At 43.4% G+C, this 13,615-nt stretch overlaps 1 protein-coding gene across 4 annotated transcripts in view; it reads left to right on the forward strand.

The window, feature by feature from the left end:
• Positions 1-2,593: 2,593 nt before the first annotated feature.
• Positions 2,594-13,615, forward strand: part of Raly (RALY heterogeneous nuclear ribonucleoprotein) — a 77,940-nt gene continuing 66,918 nt past the window's right edge. The window contains exon 1 of one of the 4 annotated variants that reach the window (XM_076851706.1): positions 2,594-2,612. The gene's annotated coding sequence lies outside the window, so the exon portion shown is untranslated. Of the gene's footprint in view, positions 2,613-2,673; positions 3,058-13,615 lie in introns of those variants that run through there. The other 3 variants (XM_076851707.1, XM_076851705.1, XM_076851708.1) reach the window with 3 other exon arrangements.

Consider the following 13,615-nt stretch of genomic DNA (forward strand, 5'->3'; position numbering starts at 1 on the left):
GTGACACGGTTTCCTTATCCGTATAATAGCGATTATAATAGCATCTTCTTCAAGGCTGTTGTAGTAATTAAATAAACTTGAAAAGCAGTTAGCAGACTTCCTAGCAACTAGTAAATGCCCCATACATGTTGGCTTGTGTTGCCACTGTATTTCCTTAGAAACATCTCCCTTTATACTGTAATCTTCAAAGATTCTTCTGGAAACACTAAGTCTTTCTGACATTTCTCTGTTGAATTTGTAGTTAATCATTCAACAAATATTAAAAGAAGGACTATTGTTTTGGGCTCTGAGGAATGAGCAAAACTGACAATATCCTGTCCTTGTGGAGATTACATCATAGTTGAAGGTGGGGATGGGAGAGAGACAATAAAGAAATACACACAATAGGATTATGAAGAAAAATCCAGCAGGAAAGGGTAGGAGGAAGTATGGCATGGAGTATTGCTATTTAATTAATTTATTTTTGTGGTACTGGGGATCCAACCCAAGGCCTTGCACATGCCCCAGGCAAGCATTCTACCACTGAGATACACCCCAGCCCTTTTAAAATTTTGAGAGTTGCCCAGGCTGGTCTTGAATTTGTGATCCTCCTGAGTAGTTGGCGTTCTAGATGTGCACCACTATGCCCAGTGGGATGCTGCAAGTTTAAATGTGGGCCAGGGAAAGCCTCTTAAGGTAAGTGAGCCATACCAATGTCTTAGAAAACAGAATTTGAGGCAGATACTTGCTATTGCAAGTGCAAAAGCCCTGGGGCAAAAAGCCTACATTGTTATAAAAAATGGGATAGAGGCTTGAGCAGAGTAGGGCAGGGTAAGACTAATAGGGATAAAATCAAAGAGTAGCAGATCACACAGGATTTTGTAGAATATCAACATAATCTTCAGTGCCAGCTAGGGACAGGGCATCACCTACACAGGCAAATTTTTGTAACCAAGGCCATAAACTGAGCAAAGTGACAGCCTTAAGTTTTCTGGTGGTAGGGCTGAAGGGAGGTCAGAGAACACTTCTCAGAGGAGGTGGTTCCTAAACTGAGTGCTGAAGGATGAATTAGAGGTATCTGGGCAGAAAGGGAGGAGAAATTCAAGTACTGAAAATGCTTACAGCAGAGAATGCTGAAAGAGTGATGTACTTAACTAAAAATGGTAAGGCTAGTGAGCAAGGGAAGAGCCAGGGAGTTACCAGAAAGTAGGCAGACTAGGCTGGCAGGGGCCAACTTTAATTGATTGTTTATTGAACACTAGATATGTGCTAGACATTGCACTAGTTCTGGGAACACAGTGATGAAAATTCCTAGTCTCATGGAACTTACATTCTAAAAGTGGAGAGACAAAAATACATAAATAGACAATCGACAGAACAAAATGTCAAACTAGAGAACATCTTTAGAAGGAAAGACCTCTCTGAGGAAGAAATATTTAATCAGAGACTTGGGGAAAGAATATTCTGGGCCTTGCTCTTCTATATCATCATCTCTCTAATTTGATTTCTCTTCCTTTTTAAATAGGACATGGAGGTCATCAATTAAAGGAAGGGCAGTTACTACTGTTGGTTTGCCAGAGTCAGGACTCTCAATTCAATTCTCAATTCAGTTCTCAGGAATTTCACATCTTAGGCAGGTTCTAGGAGAGGCAATGTAAAAATATAATCATGAAACTACAGATGGGTAGACGCATGGAGAAAATCACAGGTCAGAAAAGGTATGAAGAAAACGGTCCATTTCCAGCCCTCACGGGGTCTATAGCTGGCAATGGTTCTTTTGTACTTTAAGAAGACCCCTCCAGCTGTTCTGAGATGTTAGAGCCTGGAACTGTTTCAAATGAGATTCCTACAGGGATATGCTTAGGAGTGTTTAGGAAGAATCACTACCACTCGGTCATATAAAACATCACCACCCTTTTTTTTTAAAGTAAGTGGAATCTCCTCCCTGGACCATCCTCATCGCGGTCTCTCCACCTAGCCCCAGTCTTGGCAGCGAGGAGCAATCCTCACCCAGTCGGCGAACCGCTTCCTTGAAAGTGAGAGGACCTGGCGCTTCTCCCCACCTGATCTTTTCCGGATTCCTCCCGCACCGCAGCCAGCCTACTGGTTAGGGCCTTCTCTCCAAGCCTCGCCCACTCCAAGCACCACCCTCTCATCCCCCCTTTAGGGCCCGCCTCCTTCCGGCTCCTCTCCAGATTGGCCACATCAGACCCCCTCCTCCCTGCTGTGCTTCCGGGCCCGCCTCCTCCAGGCCAGCTTCAATCCCCCCAAAAGCTTCTCTTCGGCTCCGCCCACACCCTCCTCCCTTCAGAGGCCCCGCCCCCTTCCGGACTCTTCCTCTGGGCACTTTCTCTTCTTAGCTCCACCTACTGCCCCTCCTCCTGTGGAGCGCTGCCTTGGCTCCTCGGTCTCCCAGGAGATCTTCTACACCTATCTGGCACCCCAATTCCCAGGGCATCACCACCCTTTCGCCTGCCCCGCCTTCAGCTTCATACTGGTGTAAGCGACTCCCTTCCCCACCTAGCCCCGCCTCCCACCTCCGTTCCTCCCCCCCCCGCCAGGCCCCGCCCCAGCCCCGCCTTTCTCCTCTTCCCCGCCGAAGCTCAGGACCTTTCCAAAGCCAGACTCAGAGGGTGGGGAGAGTTCTTGCGCTTGGGGAGCCGGGGTTTTTCAGGGGTTGCGGACTCCTTGTGTTTATGTCACCGTGTCCTTCCCGGGAAACAGAAGCTAGAGGGAGGGAGAGCCCAGGGCTAGGATCGGAGCGGCAGGCAGGGCCGAGGGAGGGAAGCCGCTCTGGACGCCCCTATCTCCGCGCGCCTGAGTGGTGCGAGCCAAGGGAAGGACTCACGGCTGCGGTGCTCGCGCCGCTGTCAGTGCGGCGGGGCGCGCGAGTAGCGCGGGCGCAGGGCGCAGAGCCGGGAAGCTGAGGGGGCGGTCGCGGTGGCGACTCGCGTGCGTGTGCTCGGTCTCCTCGCGCGGCGGCTAGGGCCGCCTCCTTCCTCCCTCCCTTCCGCCCCCGAGTGCGGCGGCACCGCCTCCTTCCGCGCCGCGCGTCTTCCTCCAGACCTCTCGGCGCGGGTGAGTGGGGGCCAGCGGGCGTCTTCTTCAGCGTGCGGGGGATTGTTCCTTGTGCCAGTTCTGTCGCCCACCTCTTAAGACGCGCCGCTGCCTATTTTTAGAAACTCTTTTTACGGCTATTCGGGGAGTCCCGGGAGCCGGAGTAACTCCAGGCCCCCACCTCCCCTTCCCCCTCCCGGGTCTGCCACTCTGGGTTGGCGGCCCCGGCCCACCAGTGCCGGCTCTTGGCCTCCGTGGCGCTCGCTGCCCGCTTCCTTCTCGCGGGCCGGGCCTGGGCCAGGAGTTGGCGGGGTGGGCCCGCGCCGCTCGGAAGTTGGAGTCTTTTGTGCTCGCGCCCCGCCCCGCCCGGCGAGGGGAGGAGGGAACTGAGCGGAGGCCGCGTCTGGGAGGCCTCGGGCGGGGAAGGCCCTGGTCCCGGCCCCGGGCTTCTTCCGGCTTTCCCGCCCGAGCTGGGTCAGCCAGCTCCCCAAGGCGCGCAAAACTGCCCCTGCTTGGTTCCTAAAGGGTCTGAGCGTTTTGCCCCGTACTTCTGCCTGTCCTGGGCACGTTGCACATCTCGGGATCTGAGAGGAACAACAGGCCCACGAGCTGGGGCGGTGATCGCACTTCACGTATTCCTCTTGGCGGGGGAGCCTGGGTTTGCTCCTCCGTGAAATGGAGTAAAGAGAGAAATTAGCCTCACAGTGTTGTGTATTCAGGGAGGGAAACTAACATGTGGGAGAAGTGTTTAATACCAACAGGTAACATTTAATGAGACTGACTCAGGAACTTCATAAACCTGTATCATTTAATGCTAACGGTGGCCTTTCAGGATTGCTCCCAGTTACAGAAACAGGCGCAGAGAAGTTAATTTCCTCCAACTCACCGTAGCCACAAAAGTGCAAAACAGTGGTGCTGTAACTTCTATTTCCTGGTGTATGTGTCATCTCTTAAGTACAAAGGATAGTTTGACTTACTGTTAGGTCACATCATTTAGAGATAAAACTCTGGGTTTTCTCTGACTCCTGGGCCGGTGTCCACTGTACTATAGATGAAATCCCAATTTGCTGCTACTAGAGCTTCAAGGGAAAGGAGGTGTGAATGGTTTCTTGCTGGTATTGCTTGTATAATTTGACGGATGTAGGGGATTCCAGATCTCAGACACAACTGAAGCTCTCCAGCATTTGGCTAAAGTCTGTAAACAGTGAAGTCCTTCCTTCATTTTGCTGAGGGCTTGTTTTTCCTTCCAAGCCTTGCGTGTCATCTAGGTTTAGATTTGTAGATCCTAGTTGGGAGAAAGGGTTGGGTATAGCTCAAGTCTTCTTTTTTAAATTTCTCCTATTTTCAGATAAGGCCCAGAGGGGTTAAAGTGAACTAAAATTAGCTTTGGCGAGTGTTCCAATTTTCCAGTGTGTTTGATCCTGGTTGTGGGGAGTGTCTAAAAAGTAGGCTGAGAAGTTTTTCTGCCAGATCGTGAGGAATCTCCTGATGTTTGTATTATTTTTTTTGCCACTGGTTGGTCTGCTACAGGACACCCACCCCCTGCTTAAGATTTCTAGATTTAGGAGTGATGGTATATAGGAGGTGGCATATAGGAGTTTCTTCAACTCAAAGTAGCCACAGAATGGCAAACAGTGATGCTGTACTTTTTATTTCATGGTGTATAAGTCATTTCTTAGCAGAGAAGATATTTTGACTTAGTATTAGGTCACATCATTTACTTACAGACAACTTCTTACAGACTGGTCCAACTTTCATCTTTCTCTTCTTCCTACCGATTGAACCTTGGACTGGGAAGTAAGTTGTCCAAATTCATAGCCTGCCTTAGGGACAGTCAGAACCAGAATCTCTAGTGGTCTTGCTCCCAGTCCAGTAATTTTTAAATTTCTCATATACCTTACCACCTCTTCAACCTAAGGCACTAAACTACTTATTAAGGGCTTAAGACCAGAAACCCTGAATATGGAAATACCAAGTAGTTACACCCACTTTCTGTGCCATATATTAAAAGGTCAGGTTTTGTACAGGTGTACCAGTCTTAAGTTGTGACTTTTACATTATTTATAGTTTACAGTACTCTTTTGTTACCATTATCTGATTTCTAGTTTTGTGAGTTTGCAGAGCATGGTTTACGTCTCCTTTTTAAAATTTTTATGTTTATTTTGGTTATAGATGGACACAATGCCTTTTTTAAAAAAATATTTATATTTTGGTGTAGATGGACACAACACAATGCATTTTATATATTTTTTTTATGTGGAGCTGAGGATCGAATCCGGGTCCCGCCTGTACTAGGCGAGCGCTCTACTGCTGAGCCACAATCCCAGCCCATAATACCTTATTTTATTTATTTATTTTTATGTGATGCTGAGTACCTCACACATGCTAGGCAAGTGCTCTACCACAGAACCACAACCTCAGCCCTTATGTCTCCTTTTAACTGTAACAGTGGAGACATACATAGCAAGGTTAGGGTTCTTGTCTTAGATAATGGAATTAACAAGTGTTGAAGATAGGATATCTTCATGGATGGAAGATTCGAACTTGCATCATGTACTGAGCCACTCATTGTGGCCCTCTGAGCTTCAGTTTCCATATGTGTAAAGTCTCATAGGATTGTTGTGGGTCTATGAGAAAATGGATGTCAAAGGGCTTTGTTGAGTACTTAACATGTACTATCAGTCACTGGACTAAGGACTTTATGTGGAACATGTCATTTAATCCTTAGAGCAACCTATGAATTGGGTACAGAGGTTACATGACTTGCTTAGGACCCTGTAATCAATAATGGCCAAGCCAGGGTTCAGACTGCAGACAATGTAATTTTAAACTGGTATGCTGTAAAAATTGTGTGTGTGTGTAGGCATACTTAATTTTTTTTTTTTTAGTTGTAGATGGACACAGTTTTGTTTATTTACTTTTATGTGGTGCTGAGGATCGAACCCAGTGTGTCACACATGCTAAGCAAACACTCTACTCCTGAACTGCAATTCTGGCCCCCTACACATACTTTGTGTGTGTGTGTGTGTGTGTGTGTGTGTGGTGCTGGGGATTGAACCCAGGGCCTTGTGCATTCGAGGCAAGCACTCTACCAACTAAGCTATATCCCCAGCCCTACACACTTTTTAAAATTTTACCATTTTAACCATTTTTTAAATGTGCTATTCTGTGATATTAAGTACATTCACTTTCTACAATCAATCACCATCATCCATTTCTAGAACTTCTTACATTCCCTAGCTGAAACACTTTACCCATTAAACACTCCCTATTCCCTTTTCCTGCTAGCCTCTGGCAACAACCATTCTACTTTCTGTCTTTGAATTTGACTACTTTAGGAAACTTGCATAAATGGAATCATAGACTCCTTGTCCTTTTGTGACTGGCAGAGCTGGTACTCTTAATGCCTTTTTTCATCTCTAGAGTATTTGTAAATGCAAAATGATTATTTTCATCTGCAATAGGGTGTGGCGTTAAGCCCTAGAGCAGGAATCCAGGCCTGGTTGTATGTTTTAACCCCTCCTCCTCTGGGGTTGAAGTTCCTTATTGCTGAAGGAATTTTTGGATCTGCTAGTTCCTTCTGTATCTTCAGAAGAGATCTACCCTTGAAACAATTCAGATAACTCCCCATTTTTGGTCTTGTTTGCACCTGCTTTTTGACCACTCAGGATCAGAAAAGCAGCCATGGGGCTGCAGTGATCAGGAATAGCAGTGCTATCTATGACAGCAGCATGAATCAAAAACTATTCAGAGGCCGATTAGTGGATTACTTTTATGATGTGCTCCTTCTCTGTGTCCCCTTCTTTCTATAAAGGTGCATAGGAGGGATTAACATTTGGGTTCTTAAGAGGGTATCAGTGGATTCTTACTGCTTGCAGGTGGTTAAGGTGAAGTTAGATGCTGCATTTAACCTTTTAAAATTCCCTTGTTGAGATTCTGTTTCAATGGATGCCTCATTTGTTACTGGAAAGTTTTCCATTCACCAAATAATTTTAAAGCATCTATCAGGCATGGTATTAAGTTGGGGATTTAGATGCATACGGCCTTGTGGGGAAGACAGCCAAGGAAAATATGCATATGAGAAGTGTTGTGGAAAGGACCAGCATCATGAGAGCACAGAGAAATGATATTTAACCCAGTATTGGGGGACCAGGAAAGTTTTCCTTGGAGAAGTTGGCTAAACCTAGAAGCTGCGAAGAAAATTGGTGTAAGCCAGGAAAAGAGGTGGGGAGGCAGCAATAAGACTGTTCTGATAGGGGTTGTGGCAGTGGCTCGGCTGTATTGCACTTGCCTGGGATGTGTGAGGCATTGGTTCGATTCTCTGAACCGCATATAAATAAATAAAATAAAGGTCTGCAACAACTTAAAAAAAATGTTCTGATAGAGGGAACCTCAAGTCCAGAGATAGTGAAGATAATAGGTGAGATTTTTGGCTATTCATTATATTTAATAAGTACTATACTAAACATCTTTTCTTGGGGGAGGTTTACTGGAGATTGAACTCAGGGACGCTCAACCACTGAAGCACATCCTCAGCCCTATTTTGTATTTTATTTAGAGATAGGGTCTCACTGAGTTGCTTAGGGCCTTGTTTTTGCTAAGGCTGGCTTTGAACTCCCCATCCTCCTGCCTCAGCTGCAGGTATTACAGAGGTGGGCCACCATGCTCCACTCTAAACACCTAATAGGTTAATTTACTTCTTTCCATAACCACCCTGAGAGGTAGGTACATTTATTCCTATTCCTGCACAACCCCAAAGACTGCTTATATTAAGCCTAGAAAAACTTAGATTTTCTCCAGATAATGTCCCCTACATATACTACTGTATCCCTCTCTTTTGTTCTGTTTTGCCTTATTGGGGATGGAACCTGAGACCTTGTATATGCTGGGCAAGTACTTTATTACTGAGTCATATCCCCAACCCCTCTCTGTAAGTCTTAAGGTACTTCTCTGCTAGGAATTGGGAAAACAAATATGAATATAACAGCCTGAGGGACCTTATATTCCGAAAGGGTGCTAGATACAGTAGCTAGGAGTTGAGGAGAGGAGTCAGGGAGAGGGTAGTGGCAGAGCAGGACAGAATGGGGATTCTTTATTAGAAATAGGAGTCCGGAGACCCTGCCCTGGGCTCCAGTCTTTTAGTCAGGTGGCAAGTGTTCAGGTTTATTCATCTGATTAAGAAGGGAAATAATGACTGGATGACCCCCAAGGTTCCTTCTAGCAATAACATTTTATGATTCTAGATGATGATTTAGACAATATATCTCTAAGAGAGGTAGGTATTTCTCCCTCCTTTCTTAGTGTTGGTGGGTAGGGGTAGGGATGGAGATAGCAAGCAGGTTTTCACATGAGTGTAAAAATCTGGTTTTGTTCATTTTTTTTCCTTCTTCTTCTTTTTTTTTTTGGTACCTGGGATTGAACCCAGGGGCACTCAACCACTGAGCCACATCCCCAGCCCTATTTTGTAATTTATTTAGAGACAGGATCTCACTGAATTGCTTAGCACCTTGCTTTTGTTGAGGCTGGCTTTGAAGTTGTGATCCTTCTGCCTCAGCCTCCCAGCCACTGGGGTTACAGGTGTATGCCACTGCAACCGGCAGTTTTATTCAATTTTAACTTAATGTATAAAATGTATAATTGAGGGGAGAAAATGATAGCAGTAATGTCACTCTGCTTTCCCTTGGGTACTCTAAGGAAAGTTTCAGACCTGTGCTCAGGGTGCAGCTCACAGACCCTTAGGACTTTAGAAGAGAGAGTAATGGGATAAATTGGAAATTTTCTCAGTGGCCTGAGGATCATTTGGTTTGGTCCTTGCTAGTAACTCAGTGTATGGGCTTGACCGTGTCCCTTTCCTTCTCTGGCCCTGTTTTCTCATAAAGTAATCCAGGAGGTCCCTGCAATTCTATATAGGTTCAAAGAGTATATGTTTGGGAAGTGAACCCACAAAAAGAATTGGAGCGCCCTCCCTACCCTTAATGATTAAATAGAAAAGTGAATCTGCCAAGTATCAATGTTAGTTCTTTTCTGTATCCACAGCCCTTCTTTTTTCCTCAGTGTGTTGTCATTTATAATAGTAATAAATAATGGTGCTGTACCTCCTGGGAGAAAGAGAAAGGATGGGATTTTTGTCTCTAGGCTCTAGTCTCCACCTCTAAAAGAGCCATTCAAGCTGTCCACTGCCCTCTCCTCTCAAAGCTGGGGTAGGGAAGGTGGGTTTTGTCTGAATGCTCAGATTTGCTAGAGGGCATGTGTATTAGGAGTGCTCTACTGACTGAAGTGCAAATCTGGCTAACTTCCCAACATACCCAGTGCGTTCCACTGGGGCATTTAGTGGGCTTTTGATGCTTGCCAAGCTCATGTTAATTGTGATTACCAAATACTCTTTGGAATATCAGTTTTCTTGTCTGTAAAACAAGGGTGCTGGACTAGATAATATCTTTATTTTATTTATTTTTATGTGGTGCTGAGCATGCTAGACAAGTGCTCTATCACTGAGCTATGTGGACTAGATCTTTTTTTTTTGGTACCGGGAATTGAACTGAGGTGCACTTAACCACTGAGCCACATCCCCAGCCCTATTTTGAATTTTATTTAGAGACAGGGTCTCACTGAGTTGCTTAGTACCTTGCTATTGCTAAAGCTGGCTTTGAACTCACTATTCCTCCTGCTTCAGGCTTGGGCTAGATAATCTTGGATGATATTTCTATATCTTTTAGTAGTCTGAATCTCTCTTTTTTTGGAAGTAGTAATAATTCATCTTTGAAAGGAGAAAGGACTTTTACTAGGACATTGAGAGTATCTCAGAGGGTTAAATTCCAGGTTCATGGACAATACCTTTCAGTATATAAACAGATAGATATTGCTTTTTTTTATAGTGGGCAGATTGCTAAAAAATTGCCTGTGAGAAAAATTTATCAAATTGTCTGTTGAGTTCCTTTATAAACTTGGAGCTGTGGTCCCATGGGATAAACTTTGGAGTCTTAAGACTTATAACATATTTAAATATGTATCAAACTGTTTAAAATCACATGAAGAAGGAGAGAGGATAAAAACAAACACACAATAAGATTCTTCTCAACTGTAGTAGGCCTGGAACAACACTAGACCAGGAACTTGGATTTCCTTAAAGCATTTATTTGTTTGTTTGTTGGGGCATAATAGTTTTATTTTGTTCATTTTTATGTGGTCCTGAGGGCCTCAAACGTGCTGGGCGAGCGCTTTACAACTGAACCACAACCCCAGCCCTCTTTAAAGCTTTTGCCTTATATGAGGTAGATTACCTGGCTCTTGAAATGCCATATGTAGAATCTGAATAGTTTTGTTTATTTTTCAAGCTAAGAATCATTGCTTTATTCCAAATAAGTATTCTCTTTTAGAAGGCCAAGTTTAGAGGCTTAATGTTGTTGGCTAGGTTTTCTTCATTCCAGAGGCATTTATCTGGTATTTAGCTGTCTCTCTCTCTCTCTTTTTTTTTTTTTTAATATTTGTTAGTTTTCGGTGGACACAACATCTTTATTTTTATGTGGTGCTGAGGATCGAACCCAGCACCCTGCGCATGCCAGGCGAGCGCGCTACCGCTTGAGCCACATCCCTAGCCCCATAGCTGTCTCTTGTTTATTTGTTATATTAATGATTTTAGTTAGCTTGTTAAAGGTGCTGTTTACATGGTTTCTCTTGGTCTGTTTGTTTAGTTTCCTTAGTAATTCTTTGTGCTAGTGAAAGCAGACTCAGCAGTAGATTTAAAAGGGTCGTTTTGGTAACTCATCATTTCTATAGGTCTGGGTTTTCTTTGTGTAAGACATGATCATGCTGTACTGAAAAGTGAAATGTTCCCTGCTTCCACAAGACCACTATGAGACTTTTGGACTTTATTCTTGTAGTTAGCTTTAAGCTGGCACTGAGGAATGATGCCCTCAATATCATAATGAGGGCAGTGGTGCTGTCATAATTAGGGCTGTGCATGAATCAGTTGAATACAAGAATAACTTTTCTTTAAACCTTAAAGATTTATCCTAAATTGATTTTCACACCAATTAAAATCAGTCCTTACTACACTTAGGGTTTGGGGTAGAGTTACCATGCTGAGTAGGTCACTTAGCTAGTGTGCCAGGATTACTGACACTTGGAAATCCAACAATCTATCATCCCTAAACTCAACCATTCTTTCCAGTAATTTTGAGTTCCTACTATGTATTCTCCCTATGGGGAACATAAAAATCAATCAGGACATGAATCCTGCCCTCAAATTTATTTCAGCATTGAGAGGGAAACAGATAAATCCTAGTCCCTCTCTATCTTTGCTGCTATAGCACAGATATTTGGTTTGTGAGTTTGGACTGGAAATAGCATAATTGATGAATTTATCTCTAGGCAAGGCAATGTGTATGATTGTCTGACTTCTAGTACTTAGACTTATTTTTGGTATTGTTCCTGTTTCCTTTTCTTCTCCCTGATATAATAGCTGCTTACCTTTTAGTATTAAGGTATCCAGTTCCCAATATGTAAAGTCAAGAATGTTAGTGTAGGGACCAACCTGTCCTCCAGGTTTAAATGTTCATATCTGCTTATTGCCTTCCTATTCTCATGTTCTGTGACTGGTTTCCAGAAAGATTTGGTATTATCTAGCTGCTTATTTGAGAATGAATAAAATTAAGTTTTATACTGAATTATTTTAAATTTTATTATACAGTTTTAATACAAAATACCTGTTTTGTTTGCAAGTAGAATTATTCACGGTGTGGTTTTTGGCATTTGATCAATTTGCAACTTACTAATGGTTATACTGTGGTTCTCAAAGCCTGTTTTTACTGCCCATACCATCCTTCTTTGAACAGGTGGCTGCATAAAGCCCTAGGAAATGGAAGTGGAGGGAACATTGAAGATGCCCTAATCTTGAAAGACTTTTCCCTTCTTTGTATCCTTAAAGGAGAAGTGTTATTTGTTGAGAAGCTATGTTGTGTTCATGATTTTTTCCAACAATTTAGCATTGCTTATGGGGTCTAAAAGAAGAGAAAGGAAGTATGCCTATGTTATTTCCTGAAGGTTGGGGTTAATGTTGATCAAACTATTTAGAGCCCACTGTGCCTTACTTGGGGCTGGGGGGCAGGGATATAAATAAGTGAGTTAGGCACACTCTAGTCTTCAAGGACCTTATAGTGTCTTTGGGGAGATAAGACATGGAGATATAGCTGATAAATCAGTTTGTGGGGCTTAGTTCAGGTGACTAAGGTCTATCCTGGCATTCAGAAGGCCAAGTAGGGGCTCGGATTGTGGCTCAGCGGTAGAGCGTGCTCCTAGCACGGGCAGGACCTGGGTTCGATCCTCAGCACCACATAAAAATAAAGGCATTGTGTTGTGTCCATCTATACCCTCCCCCCCCCCAAAAAAAAACTTTAAAAAAAAGAGAAGGCCAAGTAAACTGGAGAAGTAATTTTTTCTCTTTCAACCTGCATTTTCTAATCTGTAAAATGGAATTAATACCTCATGTCTTGCCTTCCTCACAATGTAGTAAGGGATAAATAAGATAATGTTTCTAAAAGCATATGGGAAATATGAGGCACTTTATATATGAAGAATCCATTAGTCATTTGTCAGAGGTGATGGATCAGTGGCAGGGTTTCTCATAGGTGGAGAGATCTCTTTGGGCTTTAGTGATCAGGAATAGTTATAAGATCTGGTCTATGGAATTGAGAAAAAAAATAAGGGAGTGGGGATGGAGTTGTAGCTCAGTGGTAGAGTGCTTGCCTAGCATGTGTGCAGCATGGGTTCAATCCTTAGCACCCATAAAATATAAGATAAAGGTATTGGGTCCATCTACAACTTAAAAAAAAAAAGAATAAGATAGTGATTGTTTGAGCTGGGTAGGCTTTGTAACATAAGGATAGTGACTATATGTTGTCTAGGATCACCCTAATTTCTAATATTCTGTCTGGTTGAGCTTATAAATTATGAAATGCCAGTGTTTCCATTTCTGTATTTTATCTCAAGACTACCCAGAAGCACCCCATCTTTTCTCAGTTAATGTTCTTCCTTGTCTCCTCTCTCTTTTCCACAAAGTCATAGGAAATTTGGGCTACAGAGATAGAAATGACATTTTGTGTAATGGGCACAACTTGAGCAGAGATATATATAGATGACCAGACAGAGTAGCATCTATATTTCTGCTAATGAGCAGGGGCTAAAGAGGTGTCCCATACTTTGTGGGAGGGTGATGCCTTCTTATACCGTCCAAGAACAACTGCAGAAGATCTTACTGTAGTGAATCAAGTTTGTATTTAAATGATCAGTGCTTATAATTACATGATCTTGGGAAGAAATTAATCCAGCAGTCATACTTGAAGTATGTGGAAAAAATTTGTTTTCATTAACATGGAGAAGGGATGGAAATACCAAAACCTAAAGAGCTTAGTCTCTCACAGCTCACCTATTACTAGTATATTTACTCAGGGAAAAATTGCCATTTCTTTTTTAGCTTTTATCCTGCTGGTGGACCTAGCTGGGTGTTTATTTTCTGTAGTTTTACCAAATCACTTTGAAGGCTGGCATGAACACTGATCATGTCTTAGAGCCTTTCTCTTTG

The sequence above is a fragment of the Callospermophilus lateralis genome, chromosome 3, assembly GCF_048772815.1.
Source record: "Callospermophilus lateralis isolate mCalLat2 chromosome 3, mCalLat2.hap1, whole genome shotgun sequence".
Classification (NCBI taxonomy): Eukaryota; Metazoa; Chordata; class Mammalia; order Rodentia; family Sciuridae; genus Callospermophilus; species Callospermophilus lateralis.